At 37.7% G+C, this 23410-nt stretch overlaps 1 protein-coding gene across 3 annotated transcripts in view; it reads right to left on the reverse strand.

The window, feature by feature from the left end:
* The window catches only part of calcr (calcitonin receptor), a 47944-nt gene extending 36766 nt beyond the window's left edge, over positions 1–11178 (reverse strand). For all 3 annotated transcript variants that reach the window (XM_086171423.1, XM_086171422.1, XM_086171420.1), the window contains exon 1: positions 10945–11178. The gene's annotated coding sequence lies outside the window, so the exon portion shown is untranslated. The remainder of the gene's footprint in view (positions 1–10944) is intronic.
* Between the last annotated feature and the right edge of the window lie 12232 nt (positions 11179–23410).

Genomic DNA, 23410 nt, shown 5'->3' on the forward strand with positions numbered 1-23410 from the left:
GAGGCTTCTTCGAGCTCAGGGAATTTCTGGTGGAGAACCGCTGGGGGTTAGGGTTGGGCGTGGATTATGGATTGTTATGTGGGTGTAATTTTGGGGACAAAGTTACAAAATTTGAATTGTAATTTTGAAGAATTGTAAGGCTAATGAGCAAAAAAGAGAAAATGTAGTTGGGCTGAGGGTCAAGCGGTAGTCACAAGTTCCTGATTTGGGGTTGGTGACCTGTCCCTGTGACTTCCAGGGTCCGGGTATGCTTGTGTTGATGACTCTTGGGACAATGTTGTATGTCGTTGAAAGGTTGTGTCAATGGTCCTCTCAGGAGGTGAACTTCGGCGTCTCCAGTTTGACAAAGATGGTTTCTTTGACTCTCTTCTCTGGTCAGAATCCAGACATTACTGTCTACAAATGAGTTTCCCTTGTCCCTCCCTTGTGTAAGTGGACCGTGGAGTTCTGTCCTAAAGAGGTGGCTCTCCTGTTTTAGCCCATTTGTTTGCACAGATGTTGTTTTGTCTCAAAGATATGTAGGGCATCACAATTTTCTTTTCACACCACATTCTTGATATTGGGTCCGGATCAGAATTGGTATCCCAACAATTAACATTGTTGGTATTGTGGTTGCTGTTATAATTATTATTGTTGTTGTTGTTGTGTTATTATTATTAGTAATAGTGGTTTTGGTGTTGTTTTTATTAGCGTGTAACACAAATATGGTTTCCAAATTGTGCACAAATGGTGTTCTTAGCCTTTGCTGATATGAGATGTGATGTAATATTATTGATTTTGACAATTGTATTCTAACAGTAGCAGTATATTATCATTCTAGTTGGCTCTGTTGTCAATAAGTTCTTTCTAACCTTTAAGATTGTATGTTGGACTATTAACATTGTGAAACATAAGCTATGATGCTGAAGTTAAATATAGGAAGGAAGGAGTCTTAAAGAGATCCTTGAATCAAAATATTTATACTTTTATCTATCTATCTATCTATCTATCTATCTATCTATCTATCTATCTATCTATCTATCTATCTATCTATCTATCTATCTATCTATCTATCTATCACCGACCAATCGTCACAGGCCTTATTGTCTAGTCAGGTAGGTCACATGACTATCTAGTGACGCATTCCATTGGATGAGGAACGCACTGTTGTCAGACAGGATGTTCAATTCATTTTTGCGCTTTCAAATACAAATAGTATAAGTAAAGTCAGGATTTTATATTTTATTTCTATGTTGAGTGTTTGTCAATCAAAACATAAAAAGGCCTATCTGGGCGTGTCGTAAGCCCCTAATTTTTAGGGAATTTAATAATGAATATAATATTTAGTCAAATTCTTTCAAATTCACTCACTGGTTAACAGTAAAGCTTTTAAAAAGTCTTCATATGACAATTAAGAAATGCCTCATGATCTATCTATCTATCTATCTATCTATCTATCTATCTATCTATCTATCTATCTATCTATCTATCTATCTATCTATATACATATACACACACTTTTTTGCACTACGAAAAACATGCATGCGCGTTTGTACAAAGAGAAAATAAATTCAAATAAATTCACCCGGATCAAATTACCATTTAAGTAAATCCCTTTATCACATTAGTAGTCTCTATTTGCACCTGCTGCGGGGCTTTATATATACACGGCTTAGCTCACGGGGAAGGGTAGTCTTGCTTTTCGCCGTACGCACTAAATCACACAGGTAAGGTGAAAACAGTCTTTCAGTTCCCCATTTCCTCTTAGTTTGATGCCATTATCATTATCTGTGCAGCGCTCACGCAACCGTCCAAAGCCCGGGAGGAGCTCCGGCAGCAAAAATACGCCGTAAATTGCCCCGCTATTAAATCATCTGCGGAATCCTATCTGCCTGATGCTGCAAGGGACGACAAACACAACGAGGCTCATAATAATCAATTAGTCCTATTAAATTCAAGCTTCAGCACCGAGGTGGCCCTCGCTGGATATTTCACGGTTTTCAACATCTGAAATTTGACTTCCTCTGTATTAATATAACTTAATATTATAATAAAATAATAATACTTGAGAAGAATCCCAACACCCCGGACAATGCCTGATCCCTGATCTCCCAGGACCTGAGTGGAGTAGTTACAATTCTAATTATATATATTCATATATATAAATTCACATACACAGAATATATATATACATACATACATACACACACACACACACACATACATATATATACACACACACACATACATATATATATATATATACACAGTATACCCTTGTTTTTCGCGGGGGTTACGTTCCAGAAAGAACCTGTGATAGGCAAAATCCGTGAAGTAGAAATCTTTATATTTTTTTTTACAATTATAATACAATTAAATACTCTATTATACATCACTGCTGTCGTCCTTATGTTTTTTTCTTCCTTCTTTATGGAACGAACGGAAGATTCGTTAATTCCGTAATGCCGACCTACAGCAGCATAGCTTTTAACCTTCCCTTAGCATGTCCAGAAGTTTAACTTTATCTGCGATAGATAGCATCTTCCGCTGCCTTTGTCGGTCCAGAGCGTTTTGTCAACATTATGGGTTTTAGAAAAACTCGAAACTGCAAGAGAATTTGCACGTGCGTAATGTAAATTTGGCAAGCTGTTTTCCTTACGTGTACATATTAAACTGCAACGTTATTGACGCACAGGTAGAGAAGAAGCGGAGTGACTTTTTAGCCAATCAGAATGCAGAACACAATGCACGATGCGAATCCAGGAAGTAGCGAAACCGTGAAAAGTAAACCGCGTTATAGCGAGGGATCACTGTATAAACAGCCGCTAGCTTTGTGTAGGACGAGCAGTAGCAACAATGAATTAATGAACTTCTATCCATCTATCAGCGTTTGGACAGTCGCAACTTTCTTTCACAGTGGCAAACCCAAAACCTCAAGAAAGTATCCCTTTCAAAACGCCTTTTATTCAATTTTTGCTGATTTGTTTATTCAGATAATCTTAATTCAGTGACACACAGTTGTAATTGGGATGTACATCATTTTCATAATCGGCTTAAAGATGTCTCCGTTTGTTTTTTGTTGTTCTTTTAAAACTGTATAACACATATGCAGTCCAGGCACAGTTTTAATTACGTGGCGAAGTAGGTTGGGCTCCGCAAGCTGCTTTCGAAAGGGAGATAAAAATCACTAATTTTCAATAAATGCCTCTTGTTGAATTCATTCAACCAACACGCAGGAGGCTCACATGAACAAATCGCCGTTTATTACGGAACATAAGTTTTGTTGTCGTTGTCGTCGTTTTAAATGCCGCGCCATTAAGATCTCATTAAGACTCGTCCTTTGTCCCGTATAGCCCGCGTGTACTCGCCTCCATATCCAATTGGAGAGGAGACACGGGACAGTAATCGGCTATGGGAAAGTAATTAAAGAACTATTCCATCGCTGGACTACGGCCAAAGGGCATCAACTACAATTCCCTTTTGGTGCCGTGCTCGTCTGCTCAGGCTGTGTCTGGTCCTGGGGCACTGATAAGATGGAGCTCAAATAGCAACACCGGTAGAAATATCCCCTTCGTTATTAGTATTGTAAGTCGAAAAAGTACGAGTGTCATGACGGACGAGGAGGGAGAGGGGAAAATTAAACTGCGAATAATACAAAGGTTAAAGGAATCAAACGCCAGTGGCTGAAGCTGAAGCGGAGAGCGAGTGGGGATCATCTCGGATCATTGTTAATAGTGTTTTAATTTCATCCAATTTATGCAAAAAAAAAAAAAAAAAATACAACCCCTTACTGCATTTGTTTAGTCAAATTAAATATAACAAACAAAATGATTAAATTATATATTTTTGCCCTATTTTGCAGCACCCCCTGGAGGCCACGCGACCTCAAGCATTTTGCCTATATCACCTTGCAGAGTAAGCTAGCTCAAGAAAGATTAAAATCCTGCAAAACTCAAGCTAGCCACAATATATTACTGTAATAATAATAATAACATTATAAGGCAATTTGAAGTGCAACTTACATGTGAATGTATAACTTAAATGTACATTTTAAATGAAGCGTCTTCGTGCTTTTGAATCACCGTAACGCATTTTATTTCGAAATCCGCGTACAGCATCCGACAAGGGTATTTGAAAAAGTCAAAGATAGACTGATGACAATGATCACAGAAGCCAGCGATCCACTGTGGCTCACCTCCAGGTCCTGAAGTTTCCTTTTTCTATGCATCAACACTTGTTTAAAAAGGTGACTACAGGAGTGAGAGCAGATTTAGAGCCAGATGACAAAGACTTCAATCTAACTGGTTATGTGAGCCTCACCGTGTAAGGCCGTGTTCGGTCAAATATACCTCAGCACACTGATTGTAGGCCACTACTTGGATGTCAAGCGCTGAAAAGTCACCGTTGAGGAATTATGGGATTGGAAATGGACCGTCGAGGGAAACCAGAAGGTGTCAGAAACGTCTGTTCTGTTTTGAATGGCTTCGACTACAGCAAAAGCATGTCAAGGTGAAGATGGAGAATATGAGTTGTCCTTATGAGTTGAGTAACCTTCTTAACCCTTTAATATTCTCACAGGGAAAGAGGAAAAAAAAACGAATTAATTTAAAACTTTGGTTAATTTAGGCATATCTACATTTACTTAAATATAGTTTATTCAAATTAAATATAATATGATTTAATTGAGCGGCATGTCATTTGGCTATTCAAAACATCATCTCACAAATCATAATAGCACATTCATTAATGGATTTATTTTACTAATGATGCTGTCAATTTTGCAAATTACAATAAATTGAAAAGAATGAAATTGAAATAGAATAGAATAAAATAAAATGAATATAAAAGCCTTTGAATGTCTGGAGTGCAGGGGAAAAGTTTGGAATAGACTTCCCTGTTTATAGCCTCCATGATACTATCAATATCTAAATGCTGAAATAAAATAAAATAAAATAAAATAAAATAAAATAAAATAGGATGCAATAAATAGACCCCATAAAATAGAACGCAATAAAAAGCAATAGACAAGACTGCATTAAACTGCAATACAATGAAATAAAATAAAATAAAATAAAATAATTGTTTTTGTTGATTTTTTTTTGGGGGGGGGAGAATCCCAATCCTAAATAGTGATACAACTTCTGAACTCTACACACCCAGCAGGTGTTACTGTTCCCCCGAGGGATTGACCGAAAAGTAAACAATAAATATGTATACAGTGTAAGGGGCTCATTTCATTCCATCCACTGAATTGAGTGATATGGATTTGTTTCTGTGTCGTTCGGTGACTTGGTTTGTCAAGAGGCAAAGCATGTAAATGCTCTCCACTCATAAAACATTTTAATCACCTTGGCATTCAAAGCACTTTATGTTAGATGACATTCACACACACACACACACACAGACACACACCGAGACGTTATGCAAAACGCTAACTAGACCAGGTATTTATGTATAGTCTGTAATGGGAAAGAAATACAATAAAAAAAAAACAGGAAGTATCGCCACCATGCAGCGCCTGTCTCAAATATCTCCACGAGTCACTCTAAATGTCAGTCTGGATGGAAAAACAGCTGTGCATATCTGGAGTGAAAATCTTGACAGTGGAAACAAGCGAGCAGAGGTGAACTCAGTATTTTCACAGTATTTTTCCTGTACGTTTTAGTAATGTCTCTGATAATGAAAAGAGAATAGCGAGTCGGGAAAAAGGGTATTTGGAGAGTATATGCAAAACAACTTTTATTTGTTGACGACTTAATATTTAAAGTAGCCAGCCATTAATTCATACTAGGGCCTGAAGAGGAATCAAGTTTTCACATCACATTTGTAAGAAAAATGTTCACAAACATTTCTGGAATGCGCCAATTATTACGTGCAGTGGTAAAAAAGATTAAATCAAAAATTTTAATATGAACGGAAAGTCTTATTTACAGGTTGAAAAACACAATTCATTTGTTAGAGGTCGACTTAATATTTATATTATATTATAAAATAGATGCCCATTAATTCATAATCGGGTGCGGCTTTTCCTATTGGTTTCACAAAACAATTTTCACTAAAATTTTTAGGAGCCCCATTATGGACAGGGGCAAAAAAGATGAAATAAAAAATCTTGATTATTTTAATTCAAATTAAATTCTTATTACAGGCTGGAAAACACTCGTCATTTATTAGATGATGACTTAATACTTAAAGTAGCCAGCTAATATTTCACAATTGGGAATGACGGGGAACTGGCATTTTCCCCAAAAAATTTTTTGAAGATCCCATCCATTATGGACTGCTGACGTAAAAGATCAAATCAAAAATTTTGATCACTTTGATTAGAAAAATACTCAACATTTATTAAATGACAACTTAATATTTAAAGTAGCCATATGTCCCATCGTTTCTGGACCCTGGGGAAGAGCACAGTGGAGGGACTACGTCTCTCAGCCGACCTGTGAACGCCCAGGGATGAGGAGCTGTGAAAGGGTTGCCTGAGTCTCCCTAAATGTAATGCGCAATTTGCAAATAGCGCCACACTGCGGGGAACTGCCCCTTTTTGGGGCGATTTTCAATCGGGTTGAAACGACCCCAAGTTTTCTCAGAGACTCTTATGTGAAATCCTTTTTTTTGGTCCCCCAAAAAAGGCACTTCAACGCATTCCTTACGAGTTCTCGTAGGGCCTCGCACATATGTGCCTTTGTCACACAGGCAACGGTCAAGCAGGCTTCTCTCTTCATATTTAGAGATATCTAAAGGTAAACTGACAATCCTAAGGATAAATAGTCAACGTAGGTAATTTCACTCTTAGACACTCTTGTACCAATGCAGCCTCAGGGCAGCACTGGCCGGTAACTCCCCGAGCCAGCATCGGGGTGCACGGAGCAGTGTCTCCCTGAGCCGGTCCCAAGCCTGGAGTTGGTCGACATGATGCAGAGAAGGAAGGTGGATATACCGTGTATGCAGCAGACCAAGTGGAAAGGTAGTAAAGCTAGAGGCTTAGAAGCACTATTGTTGTACTATTGTTGTACACTATTGTACTATTATGGTACTGACAAGAAGAGAAATGGAGTAGGAGTTATCTTGAAGGAGGAGTTTGTTAGGAATGTTCTGGAGGTTAAAAGAATGTCAGATGGACTTATGAGTCTGAAACTGGAAATTGAAGGTGTGATGCTCAATGTTGTTAGTGGCTATGCCCTGCAGGTGGGATGTGAGTTTGAGGAGAAGGAGAAGTTCTGGAATGAGTTGGATGAAGTGATGCAGAATATTCCCAGAAAAGAAAGAGTGGTAATTGGTGCAGACTTCAATGAACATGTTGGTGAAGGTAATAGAGGGGATGAAGAAGTGATGGGGCAGAGTTGATATACAGGATAGGAACGCAGAGGGACAGATGGTGATAGATTTTGCAAAAAGGATGGAAGTGGCTGTAGTGAACACTTTTTTCCAGAAAAGACAGGAACATAGGTAGCGAGGTAGGAGCACGCAGGCAGACTACAGCTTGTAGAGACAAGGTAACCTGAAAGAGATCAGTGACTGCAAAGTAGTTGTAGGTGAGAGTGTAGCCAGACAACATACGATGGTGGTTTGTAGGATGACTCTGGTGACAAGGAAGATCAAGAGGACAAAGGCACAGCAGAGGATAAAGTGGTGGAAGCTGAAAATGGAGGAATGTTGTGTGGTTTTCAGCGAGGAATTGAGAAAGGCTCTGGGGGGTCAGGGAGAGCTTCCAGATGAAGTGGGATACTGAAAGGACTGAAGAGAACAGACAGGAGTACAGGGAGATACAATGTAAGGCAAAGATAGAGGTAGCAAAGGCAAAACAAAGGCTGTAAGATGACCTGTATGCTCGGTTGGACAGTAAGGAGGGTGAGAATGATCTATACAGGTTGGCAAAACACAGAGATAAGATGAAAAGGATGTACAACAGGTCCGGGTGATTAAGGATAGAGAGGGAAACATATTGACAGATACTCAAAGAGTGATGGGAAGATGGAAAGAGTACTTTGAAGAGCTGATGAATGTGGAAAATGAATGAGAGTCAAGGGTAGAAGAGGGGACTATTGTAGACCACAAAGTGGCATAGATTTGTAAAAGGGAAGTGAGGAAGGCATTGAAGAAGATGAAGAGTGGAAAAGCAGTTGGTCCTGATGATATACCTGTGGAGGTGTTGAAGTGTCTAGGAGATGCAGCGGTAGATTTTCTGACTAGAATATTCAACAGGGTGTTAGAGAGTGAGAAGATGCCTGAAGAATGGAGACGAAGTGAGATGGTGCCTATTTCTAAGAATAAAAGGGATGTGCAGAATTGCGGCAACTATAGAGGGATAAACTTGATGAGCCATGAATGAAGTTATGCGAAAGAGTAGTGGAAACTAGACTGAGAGCAGAAGTCAGCATTTGTGAACAGCAGTATGGCTTCATGCCTAGAAAGAGTACTACAGATGCAGTATTTGCTTTGAGAATGCTAATAGAAAAGTACAGAGAAGGCCAAAGGGAGCTGCATTGTGTTTTTGTAGACCTAGAAAAGGCATATGACAGGGTGCCAAGAGAGGAGCTCTGGTATTGTATGAGGAAGTCTGGAGTGGCAGAGAAGTATGTAAAACTGGTGCAGGACATGTATACTAGCTGTGAGACAGTGGTACGGTGTGCTGTAGGGGGAACAGAAAAGTTCAAGGTGGAGGTGGGACTCCATCAGAGATCAGCTCTGAGCCCCTTCTTGTTCGCAATGGTGAAGGACAGGCTGACAGATGAGGTTAGACAGGAATCAGATGACATCTGCAGTGCGAACAGAAAACAGGTAGAGGAAAATCTAGAGAGGTGAAGGTATGCTCTGGAAAGGAGAGGAATGAAAGTTACTCGCAGCAAGACAGAATATATGTGTGAATGAGAGGAACTCGGATGGAATGGTGAGGCTACAGGGAGTGGAAATCGAGAAGCTGGAGGATTTCAGGTATAGCACATGTTAGATGTTTTGGAAAGAAGGTCAGAGAAGCCAGACTGAGATGGTTCGTTCATGTGCAAAGGAGGGGTAGTGAATATATTGGTAGACGGGTGCTGGAATTGGAGCTGCCAGGCAAGAGGTCTCCAGGAAGACCAAAGAAAAGATCTATGGACGTAGTGAGAGAGGATATGAAGGTAGTCGGTGTGAGAGAGGAGGATACGGAGAATAGGGTTAGTTGGAGTTGATTAGCTGTGGCGACCCCTGAAGGGAAAAGCCAAAAGAAGAACACTCTTAGATGTACCCTTATGTAGCTTGAGGGAACATCTCTACCTATTGGTCACAAGTTGTATGGCCATGTACTTTGACAAGACAAACATAAATTGTGCCAATTATCTAGTCACCTGATCATTTACCAACTTAATCGGTTATGAAGTTGGTAAATCCATAATCAATAATCGATGGACGGATGGGAAGGATGGGAAAGCAAGTCTCTGACAAATCGTTACGTTCGTAGCACTTTGAGCAAGGGAATAAGGAACCGTGCTTTATCAGTGTTAACGCCGGCTCTACACATGATACATCAGATATCCGTGACTCTTTCTCACTTTCAAGCGCACACACTCAGATCGAACCCAAACACACACACACACACACACACACACACACACTGAAGCGCACACACACTAAGCTGACAAGTCTGGTACCATTCGCTCCAATACAGCGCCACCTATTTGCTTATTTTAATTCAATAACAAAATTTGTTGCTTTAAACTGTAATTGGTTTCAGAAGCCTTGTCCGACTTTTTCAGCCGCAATGGATTCCGATATGTAACCGTTGTCAACAACGTACGTATGAAATATAGAACCCCTGACTCCTGGTTGCAGGCCAAACATTTTGATTTGTCCCGTAGCACCAAGAAAAGGTTGAAGGACATCCTTGCGACTAGCAACTAGCTAACCGATGGTTAGCCGAAGTTTCCCGAACCACATTCCCCAACACACCATTGCCATTTTGGACTTAAATCTCTAATAATTCTCGGTGCACCCTTGAAATCGAGAGCAATTTTTTTTTGGGGGGGGGGGGGGGCGAGAAATATGCAGGACGATGGACTTATCTCCATCGCAGAAAAATAGACAAAAAAAAAAAAAAAAAACGACATTTGCAGATCTCTGCGCTCACGGCGCCTGTCGTCTCCTTTCTACCGCACATAGAGTCAGATTCTATTAATATCTTCAACCGTGCTGCACATATTTTAGATGTCTGTTCTGGAAGAAAAAAAAGAAAAATAGAGAAGCCGTAACTTGTCAAAAAAAAAAAAAAAAAATCTGCCATTTTCGCTGTCAGGCTGCGTTCGGCGATGACAATTCGACTGATTTGACATTTTGGATCGATAAAGAAATCGCCCCCATCCCCACCCTTTGCCCCTTCATAGTGATCACCACAAGCAGAAAGTTTTCTGTGTGTGTGTGTGTGTTTGTGTGTGTGTGTGTGTCGACCTTTAATCTGAAAGCATATTTACTTTTACAAACTGTCACATAATACATCCCTTTGTGTATTATAGCGTTATTACAGGTTTATAACACTGAATTCATTGATGTGTACAATCTATTGCATTTTCATTTTTGCAAATTTCTCTGAAGGGATGTTATGATTAAAAAAAAAACATACTTACTTTGGCACACTGTGTCACACAATAATTGTGTAATATAGCGTTGTTACAGGCTTATAACACTAAATTGACTGTTTGACGTGTACTGTCTGCTCCATTTTTATTTTTATTGACTTCTCTGGGGAAAAATTATGATTTTGAAAAAAATCAGTGGACTTTTATTTAAGTTTAAATCAAGCCTGAGGAGTCTCTACATAGGACTATGATGTAATAATTACGGGTTTACCTGACATGTATATTCACCTTTTTGTTTTTGTTTTTTTTTGCATTGATAAGCGGAGAGCCACAAATCTGATAAAAATAAACTTTCGCGATGCGGTAGACATGAATAGAAAATACATAAAAAAATATAAAAAAAACAATGACTTACCTTACTTCAAGGGATTTTACAAATCCCAGTCCAGAATGAGAGAAAAGGGGGAAAATGTCCTTGTCTAGTCTTGCTCGTTCCTCTTTCAACGTGGACGAAACGGAAAGTTGTTTTTTTTTTTTCCTATTTCTATTATTCTATTACCGCGTCATAGCGCCTGTATTACCGTGTAATTACACAGTAATAAGCGGAGTTCTCGCAGCAGCGTGCCCGTGATGCGCCCGTCGTGCGCGGTGACAGCGACCGCCGAGCAAATCCCGACGTCTCCCGGTTTTGTTTTGTTTTTTTCTCTCTCAAGCGGAGCTCCTCCTCGGATTCCTCTTTACAGCCGGCGCGTTAAAGACACACGCCGCCGTGGAGCGGCGTGGACGCGCAGCTCGGAAGCACCTGCAGAATGGATATTCATTCATTCATTCATTATTCACTGCAATATGCAATAAATAGCCTTGCAACCATTCACTCACTCATTCACCAATCATATAGAAACAAACCCATTCACCCAGCAACTATTCACTCACTAAATAACACAATAAAAAGCAAAATAACTGCTCACCATCTCATTCGCACATTAAATGGAGAAATACTACAATTCGCTCACTTATTCACATGTCCGATTGGAGATGCACGACTATTCATTCACTTATTCACATATCCGGTGGAGATACACCTTATTCACTTATTCAGGTGTCATTTAGACTAAAATTCTTATTAATGTGTCGTATTGTGACAAACAACCGTTCACTCAGTCATTCACATGTTATGTTGATACGTAAAACCATTCACCCTCTCATTCACGTGCCATATAGAAACTATTCACTCACTCATTTATATCTTATATAGAAACAAGCAACAATTCACTCTCATTCACACGTTATATCGAAATATAAACATTTAGCTCATCATTCACGTGCCATATAGAAACTATTCACTCACTCATTTATATCTTATATAGAAACAAGCAACAATTCACTTTCATTCACACATTATATAAAAATATAACCATTTAGTTCATCATTCACGTGCCATATAGAAACTATTCACTCACTCATTTATTTCTTATATAGAATCAAGCAACAATTCACTTTCATTCACACATTATATAGAAATATAACCATTCAGTTCATATTCACGTGCCATATAGAAACTATTCACAAATCATAGATACACAACTGTTCACTCATACAATCTCTCATTCACACATCAGAGAAACACACAAATATTCACCCCTTCATTCACATATTAAATGAAGCAATATGAGCATTCACTCACTCTTTCATTTAAACAAAAACAAAATTCACCCTCTCATTCACATGTCCTATAGAGACATACAACCATTCACTCAGTCATTGATGTGTCATAACAACAAACAAACTTGCTCTTTCACACGTGATGTGGAAAAATACAACTGTTCACCCTTTCATTTACATATTAAATGGAGAAATATAACCATTCACTCACTTGTTCCCATGTCATGTAGAAACTATTTACTCAATCATTTATATATGGAAATAACCAGCAATTCACTCTTTCATCCACTCATTGACATAGACGTCGAGCCGTTTACTTTATCATTCACATGCCAGATATAAGACTATCTCAGAAAATTAGAATATTGTGATAAAGTTCTTTATCTTCTGTAATGCAGTTACAAAAACAAAAATGTCATACATTCTGGATTCATTACAAATCAACAGAAATACTGCAAGCCCTTTATTACTTTAATATTCCTGATTATGGCTTACATCTTAAGAAAACTCAAAAATCCTGTCTCAAAATATTAGAATATAATGAAAAAGTAATTTTTGTTTTTTTTAATTGCATTACTGAAGATAAAGAACTTTATCACAATATTCTAATTTTCTGTAGAAACAACCATTCATTCACTCATTTATGTCATTTAGACAAAAAACAGCCACTCACTCTCTCATTCACATGTCATCTAAAAACAAACAACCATTCAGTCACTCATTCATACATAATGTAAAGATATAAAATTATTCAAGGTCTCATTCACATATCATATAGAAACAACACTCACTCATTTACATGTTATTTTAAAACAGTTAACAATTCACTCTCTTATGCAAAGTCATGTAGGAACAATTCAGCATTCACCAATGGCTCATTCATCAATAATATAGATACACAGCCATTCATTCTCTACCAACTACCTTCATATCTTCTCTCACTACGTCCATAAATCTTCTCTTTGGTCTTCCTCCAGACCTCCTGCCTGGCAGCTCCAATTCCAGCATCCGTCTACCAATATATTCACTATCCCTTCTCTGTACATGACCGAACCATCTCAGTCTGGCTTCTCTGACCTTCTCTCCAAAACATCTAACATGTGCTGTTCCTCTGATAGACTCATTCCTGATCCTCTCCATCCTGGTCACTCCCAAAGAGAACCTCAACATCTTCATCTCTGAGACCTCTAGCTCTGTCTTTTCATCATTGGAATTGTTTCAAGTCAATACAGCGTTGCTGGTCTCACCACTGTCTTGTACACCTTTCATTTTATTCTGGCTGATAGTCTTCTATCTCATAGTATTGATAAAACTTTTCTCCACCCATTCCAACCTGCTTGGACCCGTCTCTTCACCTCTTTTCCACACTCTCAGTCACTCTGGATTGTTGACCCAAAGTACCTGAAATTCTTCAGCTTCTTGATCTCCACTCCCTGTAGCCTCACTGTTCCCCCCGAGTTCCTCTCATTCACACATTTATACTCTGTCTTGCTGCGACTAACTTTCATTCCTCTCCTTTCCAGAGCATACCTCCACCTCTCTAGATTTTCCTCTACCTGTTTTCTGCTGTCACTACAGATCACAATGTCATCCGCAAACATCATGTTCCATGGGGATTCCTGTCTAACCTCATCTGTCAGCCTGTCCATCACCAGTGCCAAAAAGAAGAGGCTCAGAGCTGATCCCTGATGGAGTCCCACCTCCACCTTGAACTTCTCTGTTACCCCTACAGCACACCGTACTAGTGTCTCACAGATAGCATACATGTCCATCACTCTTCGTCTCCATTCTTCAGGCATCTTCTCACTCTCTAAGATCCTGTTGAATAAACTGGTCAGACACTCTAGCACTGCCTCTCCCAGACACTTCCACACCTCCACAGGTATATCATCAGGACCAACTGCTTTTCCACTCTTCATCCTCTTCAATACCTTCCTCACTTCCCTTTTACTAATCTGTGCCACTTTGTGGTCTACAATAGTCCCCTCTTCTACCCTTGACTCTCATTCATTTCCACATTCATCAGCTCTTCAAAGTACTCTTTCCATCTTCCCATCACTCTTCGAGCATCTGTCAATATGTTTCTCTCTCTATCCTTAATCACCTGGACCTGTTGTACATCCTTTCCATCTTATCTCTGTGTTTTGCCAACCTGTATAGATCATTCTCACCCTCCTTACTGTCCAGCCGAGCATACAAGTCATTGTACACCCTTTGCTTTACCTATGCTACCTCTATCTTGACCTTACGTTGTATCTCCCTATACTCCTGTCTGTTCTCTTCAGTCCTCTCAGTGTCCACTTCTTCTTTGCTAAACGCTTTCTCTGTATATATTCCTGCACTTCCTCATTCCACCACCAAGTCTCCTTATCTACTTTCCTTCCAAATGACACACCTAGTACTCTCCTACCTGTCTCCCTGATAACACTAGCTGTTGTTGTCCAATCATCTGGAAGCTCTTCCCAACCACCCAGAGCCTTCCTCAACTCCTCCCTGAAAACCACACAACACTCCTCCCTTTTCAGCTTCCACCACTTTGTCCTCTGCTCTGCCTTTGTCCTCTTGATCTTCCTTGTCACCAGAGTCATCCTATGTTGTCTGGCTACACTCTCACCTAAAACTACTTTTCAATCACTGATCTCTTTCAGGTTACCTCGTCTCTACAACATCTTGTATAGTCTACCTGCATCCTCCTACCTCCACTCTTATAAGTTACCCCATGTTCCTGTCTTTTCTGGAAAAAAGTGTTCACTACAGCCATTTCCATCCTTTTTGTAAAATCTACCACCATCTGTCTCTCTGCGTTTCTATCCTGCATGCAAAATCTGTCCATCACTTCTTCATCCCCTCTATTGCCTTCACCAACATGCCCATTGAAGTTTGGTCCAATTACCACTCTCTCATCTCTGGGGATTATCTATATCATTTAATCTAGCTCATTCCAGAACTTCTCCTTCTCCTCAAACTCACATCCCACCTGCGGGACATAGCCACTAACAACATTGAGCATCACACCTTCAATTTCCAGTTTCAGACTCATAAGTCTATCTGACATTCTTTTAACCTCCAGAACACTCCTAACACACTCCTCCTTCAAGATAACTCCTACTCCATTTCTCTTCTTGTCAGCACCATAATAGTACAACTTAAAGCCTGCTCCTAAGCTTCTAGCCTTACTACCTTTCCACCTGGTCTCCTGGACACACAGTATATCCACTTTCCTTCTCTGCATCATGTCGGCCAACTCTACCTTTTCCTGTCATAGTCCCAACATTTCAAAGTCCCTACTCTCAGTCCAAGACTCTTGCCTTTCCTCTTCTCTCTCTGCTTCCAAACACGCCTTCCTCCTCTCCTTCTTTGACCTACAGTAGACCAGTTTCCATTGGAAACCAAAACCAAAAACCTTCCTTCTCTTATTCGCATGTCATATAAGGACATACAACCATTCACCCACTCATTCACATGTTATTTAGAGATATAAAACCATTCCCAACTCATATGGAAACAACTACACACTCATTCATTCACGTTGTATAAAAACAACCAACAATTCACTCCCTCTTTCACACAAAAATTGGCCATAAAACCATTCACTTATTTGTTCACGTTATACAGTGACATACAACAATTCATTCATTCATTCACCAATCCTATAGAAACAGACCCAGTCACCATCTCATTCACATTTCATAGAGAAATACAACATTTCACTCATTCATTCACACATTATGTAGAGATACAGAACCATTCACCCTTCTACTCACCAGCCATATGAAGATCTATATGGGACTGTCTCAGAAAATTATAATATTGTGATAAAGTACTTTTTCTTCTGTAATGCAGTTAAAAAAACAAAAATTACTTTTTCATGATATTCTAAGATTTTGAGATAGGATTTTTGAGTTTTCTTAAGATGTAAGCCATAATCAGCAATATTCAAATAATAAAAGGCTTGCAATATTTCAGTTGATTTGTAATGAATCCAGAATGTTTGACATTTTTGTTTTTGTAATTGCATTACAGAAGATAAAGAACTTTATCACAATATTATAATTTTCTGAGACAGTCCTGTAACCATTCATTCATTCATTCATTCACATGGCATAGAAATACAAACAGCAATTCACTCTTTCGTTCACATGTTATATACACATAGAACATTCACCCTGTCATTCACATTTCATATAGAAACCATTGCTCTCTCACTTATTCATATTTAGAGAGAAATAAAACCAATCACTGACTCATTCTTGTGTCATTTAAAATTTACTCTCCCATTTATACGTTTATAAAAGTGTAATAAAATCCCATAAAATCATTTATTCTCTCATTCACATGTCATATAGACACACCATTCACTCTCTCATCCATATGGTGATTTACAACCATTCACTCATTTATCCACATGTCCTATAGAGACATACAACTATTCACTCCCTCATTAACCAATCATAAAGACAATAAACAACTAACCCAGTTATTCAAGTGTTATATAGAAACAAATAACCATTCACTCATTTGTTCACACATCGTATAGAGATATGACTATTCTATTCTACTATTTCTTCATAACATGAATGAGTGAATGAATGGCCGTATGTCTCAATATACACCGTTAATTTTCCTATGTGGTACGGTAACATTTGACCATTCATCCTCTCATTCAGACATCGGGGTGTTTTAGGTTCTCCGATAAACCCCCTGTATGTTTTTTGAAATTAAATAACCAGGAGGAAATTCACCTAGACACGGGGAGAACATGCAAACTCCACACAATGACAAAATGAATCCCCAAAACAACTACAAAAAGACAAAATCCCGAGGCGAATTTTTTTCGTCAGTTTCATTGCAAAATCAAGATTTTACGAACTATTTACAACTGGATTCTTTCAGCAATTTTTTTTCCCACAGTGAAATGTTTTCACGGGCTATTTGAAACTCTTTTGTCGTGACTCCAGCATCGCTCATCTGCCAAATCAAAGCATTTAGTGGGTGGCGGAGCTTCCAGAGCTCCTAGATTTTGGATTTTGGGTGGAATAATGTTCTCTCATTTGAACTCCTGGAATGACGTGAAGATCTAATAGTCCGACAGGGTGGGTTTAAATGTTTATGTTCCCGAGGAAGGTGAGAAGTGTGATTGGTGACCCCTCTCTGCCATATAAACGTGTCAAAATACTGACTTATACTGTTTATAATGCAATCTGACATCTGAGAAATACAACCGTAGACCTCTTGCCAGAAGCCCGGCGGGATATTGTAAACACGGCGACTAACTTTGGCAAAGAGACTGATTTTTTGCCGAAGATTTTAATGTGCTGTTGATATTTTAAAACAAGTGCAAACTAGACTGATTGAGTGGTTCATCCTTATCCAAGCATTCTGTGCAGCTTGAAACCTTTACAACAGGGTGCCCATACTTTTTTGGCTTGCGAGCTACTCTTAAAATGACCAAATGATCTACCAGCACTATATGTGTGTATGTGTGTGTGTGTGTGTGTATTGTTTCCCTTACATAACAGCATGAACATACACTGCTCAAAAAAATAAAGGGAACACTTAAAAAACACATCCTCGATCTAAATGAATGAAATATTCTTATGAAATACTTTGCTCTTTACACAGTTGAATGTGCTGACAACAAAATCACACCAAAATGATCAATGGAAATCAATTGTATCAACCCATGGAGGTCTGGATTAGGAATCACACTCCAAATTAAAGTGTAAAAACAAACTCCAGGCTGATCCAACTTTGATGTAATGTCCTTAAAACAAGTCCAAATGAATCTGTGTTGCTTCCTGAGTGGACACTATGATTTCACACAAGTGTGATTGACTTGGAGTTACATTGTGTTGTTCAAGTGTTCCCTTATTTTTTTGAGCAGTATATATGGCACAATATAATTGTGTACATTTTGGGCCATTGCCTTACTCTGGTGATGTCTGTCTTGCACTGAAAGGACTCAGTCAACTAAACAGGCAGATCATCCCCTAACCCACTTCCAAACCAGTCACGGTGGACCGGTATTGGTATTGGGGATGGATAATAGCCTGACAGCTATTTTTAATGAAACGCAATCCATCCACACGACTTGTACTTAAGCGTATTGTGCGACTTGCAGTTGAGTCGTTTTTTACGTTGCGCGGTAGTTTATTTTGAAAGGCAACCCGTGTTGCCTTTGCGATCGACCGGTAGATCGGGATTGACATGTTGGGCATCCTGCATGATTTGTGTAATTACATGTATAAATATTTGTGAAATATTTATAAACAGTGGAAAAAAAAAACAAAATCCCCAATCTTTTTCATAATACTTTGTTATTATATGTATAATTTTTGACAAATTTGGTTCGATTAGGTTGTATTTGGGATCATTTTTGCTAGTTTAGTCTTCCTGATCGATGATAATGCTATATGTAGCACAGGTTTGTATTATCGGGTTTTGGTGGTACCTGATTACGGCAATTTTTTTCTTTTTTCTTCTTCCCTGTCAAAGCATTGCCGCGGAGGAAAGCATTAAAATAATTTTCCAGATGTGAGCAAGGAATTCAGTGAGGAAGCCATCAGGTCACGGTGTTTTGTTATTGTGCATTTTTGGAAGGGCTCTCTTCAATTTGTCTGATGTTAATGTTACAGCGAGTCATTTTGCAAAATCTTTTTTTAAGTTGAGAAAAGATTTACACAGTGAAACGGTAATAGTGAGCGTCTGATAGATCTGGGTTGCGGTCGGAGGCACGTGATTTACCGTAATACTATTTACTGTGTTATTTATAAAAGTAGTTCCCTGCTGGGATATTATGGTCTGAACGGTGGATTTATCTTTGTTGCTTTTACATTGGTTCGCTACATATTCGTGTGATTTACTGTTGTATAGAAAATGACCACATTGGAGTTCTTGCATCAGAAAACTGCCTTCTTTTTTTTCTATTTTTCAGTTTTAGCTGTAAATTATTTGCTGTTCGTGTGTTCTGACCCTGCTCCGTTGGATGGTTAACATAGATCTTGCTTTGTTCAAAAATCCAACATCTTGCTCTGTTTTCTTTTGGTAGAACAAATATGTATCTCCCCAAACTTAGAATTCATAATAACAATAACAATAGTTTCAAATTATGATTATGATTATGATTATGACTTTACAGAGAATGCAAATGGGTTGTATAAAAATATAGCCTTCTTTGATTCCATGGCGAGTGATTGTCTCGATATGCAAGTGACTGCATAGAATATAGTTAAGAACAAAAAGAATAACAGAATTGAAACCCTATTCTTATGATCTCACACCCACATTCAAACACACAAAAGGTGGGCATGTAGCTGCATATTTATGAAACATTATATAAATGACAGACATGATGAGCCCACCAGCTGTAAAGCCGGGGTGATCTCCAAACAAGCCGCACTGCTGTCGATAAAAAAAAAAAAAAAAAAGATGAGTATAAATCCGATTTTGTAATGGGTGAACGTGAGGTTCCCCCGGAATGTTCCACGTTCTGCTGCGTGTGGCGTGATCCTTTTGTTTTTCTTCACCATAATATGTGTGATGAGGAGTGAGAGTTCACACATCTGAATATCATATTGTATTATATCATCATCACCATTATAGCTATAATAATTATACTTATATTCATATTGAGAAGAAGAAGAATGATATTGGTGATTTGTTGATGATTATTATTAATAATAATACTACTACTAATTATAATAAAAAACAATAACAACAATATTATTGATGACGATGACGGATAAAATAAGAACAATAAGAACAATAATAATTATAATAACAACAATAATAGAGACTATAATATACTACAACTACTGCTACTATTATTATTAATAATAATAATAATTATTATTATTAGTAGTATAATAAAAACAATAAAAACAACATTATTATTAATAATTAATAATAATAATAATAATAATAATAATTATAGTAAAAAAATAACAACAATATTATTGATGACGATGACAGATAAAATAAGAACAATAAGAACAATAATAATTATAATAACAACAATAATAGAGACAATAATATACTACTACTACAACTTCTACTGCTACTATTATTACTATTATTAATAATAATAATAATAATAATACAGAAATAATATTAATAATAATGATGATGATAATGATAATAAACAATGACAACAATAATAATTATACTCATAATAATAATATTACCAATAATAATTATAGTAATAATGATAAGGATATCAGTAATAATATTGCAACAACAGTAATAATAACAACAGAAATGATAACGCCAACAATAATGCTAATAATCATAATAATTATACAACAACAACAATAATGATCATACTACTATTAACACTAGTGATAATGATGATAATGATAATAATAATAATAATGATCTTTGGAAACCCAAAAATGCCCAGACATGTAAATGAGAGAGTGAATGGTTGTTTTTTCTATTTGATGTGTGAAGAAAGAGTGAATAGTTGTGCATTCCCTCTATGACAGATGTGAATGACAGAGTGAATTTCTGTATGTTTCTATATAACATCTCAATGGCAGAGTGAATGTTTGTTTGTTCATCAATGCGTAAACTTTCTTGTTTGCTTTGTTTTGTTTGCTGACCATAATTACAGACCTCTCGTGAGCAAAGATGTACAATGCATTCTTTTCCCTGAGGGGTTGCCGGGATTTTTCTTCTCGTGCAAATGATAACTATGGCAACCAGGCATCTCCGAAAACCTGAGGACATCCCCCTTGTCTGATTAGAACTCAAATATTCCAGATTCTATCCCACCAGGCTTTTAAATATCCCTTTCACCAAAAATTATCAGGAACAAATAAAGGTTCTAACATCGCTGGCATATGGATTTGTTATTATAAAGATTTGTTTGTCTGAGTATGGCTGAGGTTATTAAGCAGACAAATTACAAATAAATACAAAAAAAAAAACTGAAATACCTTGATATACTGCTAAATAAAAATCCTGTAAATAAAAAAGTAATAAATGATAAGAGTCATAAATTATTATTCGCCTCTCCCCCCACAGAAAGTGTTTTATAGTAATATAATTTGGGCATTGCTTTACATTTTGTGGCACCCCCTGATGGCCGTGGCACACTTTGCATCTTGCTTATATTGCCTATCGATTCGAGATGAATCAAGCTTAATTGGACGATTCGGAAGGGATACAATTAAGACACATAATCAATTTTTGAATTCAAACTAAAACAAGCTTAATGGTTCTGCATACTTTGGATGCAGATATCTGGGAACTGGCTATTTGTAAAATGTACCATGCAAATAATAAGGAATCACATTAGCCTCAGCTAACAAGAAAAAAAAACTAGTAAGGTGGCTATAATTTGCATTTTTTCTATTTTTTTCTCTGATGCTCCCTTGAAGGAAATTTATAGAGGACAAACTTTACAACATGTTGCACATATTAAAATCTTACTATTAGGCGGCAAGTTCAATTATGTTGTCATGTTTGCATGACAGGAGCATGATACAAAACGTTTAACCTTTAGCAAGCTTTGGAGCATTAAGGTGAAGAATGAGCTCCTGCACAGCCTGGAGTATATACCTATTATGTAACTCCTCTCTATTCGCATGGTTCATATAACAGTAATTCACAGTTCACAGTTAGTCCAGGATGCAATATCAATATTAATGACACAACACAAAATTAAGTGGGGTTTTATATATATATATATATATATATATGTATATATGTATATATATATATGTATATATATGTGTGTTTTTTATATATTTCATTTTATTATTAAATATATTTATTATTAATATATTTTATATACTTATGTTTAATATGGGTATATATATATATATATATATATATATATATATATATATATATATAAATATATATTACAGAAAAACAACAACAACATGTAAAAACAAGCCACCAACAGAACTGAACTACAGGACTGTCTCAGAAAATTAGAATATTGTGATAAAGTTTTTTATCTTCTGTAATGCAATTACAAAAACAAAAATGTCATATATTCTGGATTCATTATAAATCAACTGAAATATTGCAAGCCTTTTATTATTTTAAATTTGCTGATTATGACAAATATGAAGAAGAGACATGCGGTGACACAGCAGCCAGCGGAGCCCGCTATGGATGGCGCAATGATTCTGCTAACTGTGCTAGCATGCTATGCGGCTGAGACCGTATTGCTGTCTCTGTGGATGTCACTATTAAAATTTTCAAACACTTCAAGCACTAATATATGAACTAAATTTCCATACTTTAGCTGATGTGTGTATTTTTTTTCATCAACAACTGTAACACGTTTCTCGTGCCAAGCGATCGTAAAGCGGCAGCGAAGACACACCAAGTGAGGCACGCAGTGACTGTGCCTCATGGTAGGGGGCACCGGTGATCCCAGGGAGCCTTTTTACTACTCGGCTAAAGAATAATAGAATTTGCATTAGCAAGCTACTGTAAACAGCAAGTCAAGTGCAGCCATCCAGTTATTCTTTCCTCTTGCTTGGCTTTATTTCCAAAACCGAGGATTACACAGCTAAACTGAAAGAATTTTCTAAACTGGACTTTCAGTCGAGGCAGGAGATAATAAGTAAGGGAAGACCGACGCCGGCGCTAACGGATTTGCTTCAGACTAGGAGATGGAAGACTCTGTCTTTTCAAACGGAAAAGGCTGGTATGTGGATGTCCAGTAAGAAAGCGCCATTTCTGCTTTTCCTCCATTCTTTCCTACACTTCTGACAATGTCTGGAGTCAAATGGGATATTGTGACCGGAATAATCTGCAAAGATGCCTAATCGACTATTCACATTCAAAGTCAAATCGCGCTAAAAAAATTCGGGATGTCCAGGATGGATTTGGCTTTAAATGAACAACAAAGAAGAAGACTTCAGTGGTTTCAGTGCACAGGAGGAGGATAAATAAAGCCATCAATAACTTTTCTGTTTTCTTTTAACCCTAAAATCCTCAGCTAAGAAACCTTGGCTACACATATGTACATATTTTTTTGTCCAGGAGGAGAAATAATTTAGTTGAACGACTCTGGGCCTGCTTTTTTTGTTCATGCGACTCGCATTTTCATCTTCTGAATGCATCTCTTAACTCAAAAAGTGAAAACATGGTACAACTGAGGCAAACGCTCCGGCTGAGATAGGGAAATTGGTTCTTTTCCGTTTTTATCATATTTACGAAATTACGTTTCTCCAAATGGCAATGAAACTTGAATAGAA

This window comes from Fistularia commersonii, chromosome 24, assembly GCF_037954325.1.
Source record: "Fistularia commersonii isolate RoL2024-O1a breed Wild chromosome 24, RoL_Fcom_v1.0, whole genome shotgun sequence".
Classification (NCBI taxonomy): domain Eukaryota; kingdom Metazoa; phylum Chordata; class Actinopteri; order Syngnathiformes; family Fistulariidae; genus Fistularia; species Fistularia commersonii.